Here is a 744-nt window from a genome sequence, read left to right on the forward strand (position 1 = left end):
ACGTGTAGACGTGCATCCTTGTATAACTTGGTTAAGGATCTCAGTGTCCTTGTTGTGAAATTCACATGTCGCTGCAAGGGTTCTTAGCCTTGTGTAAAAGGTGTCGATCGACTCACCAGATTCTTGTTTCGACTGCCTAAACTTATAGATTTCGTAGGTAAGATTCTGTTTCGGAGTGAAATAGTTTTTGAATGAGGAACACAATTTTCCATATTCGTCAGGGGTTTCTATGTTATCACCGTTTTCATTCTGTACAGTTTTAGTAGAACCTACCCCTTTTTGTTCATCAGTGAACGAGTCATATATGTCGAAACACTCTTCGCCACAGTAATGCAGAAGGAGAGCCTTTTTGCGCTTGTCAATATCAATGTCCAGTGCACAGATTAAATTGTCTAATTTTTCCGTCCACTTACGCCACCGTACGCCGGCTGAATTTGACGAAGAATTTGACGTGTCGCCGCTGTCATGGATGTTGAACGAAGGAAATGGAGGAAGGTTGGCCATCCTCGTCGCCAGTTTAGTGTTGTAGCTCGTACAAGCACGTTATAAATTATGGGATACCAAAGGGGTCGAAACTTTAACTTCTGCTCGAGCAGAAAAAAATGCTGCTCGAGCAGCATTTAAATGCTGCTCGACCAGCAAAATGCTGCTCGAGCAGCAAATTTACTGCTCGACCAGCATTTTTTCTGCTCGTGCAGAGAAACCCTGCTCGACCAGCATTTATTTTTAGATTATGGCATTAGC

Source organism: Dreissena polymorpha, chromosome 7 (genome assembly GCF_020536995.1).
Source record: "Dreissena polymorpha isolate Duluth1 chromosome 7, UMN_Dpol_1.0, whole genome shotgun sequence".
NCBI lineage: Eukaryota > Metazoa > Mollusca > Bivalvia > Myida > Dreissenidae > Dreissena > Dreissena polymorpha.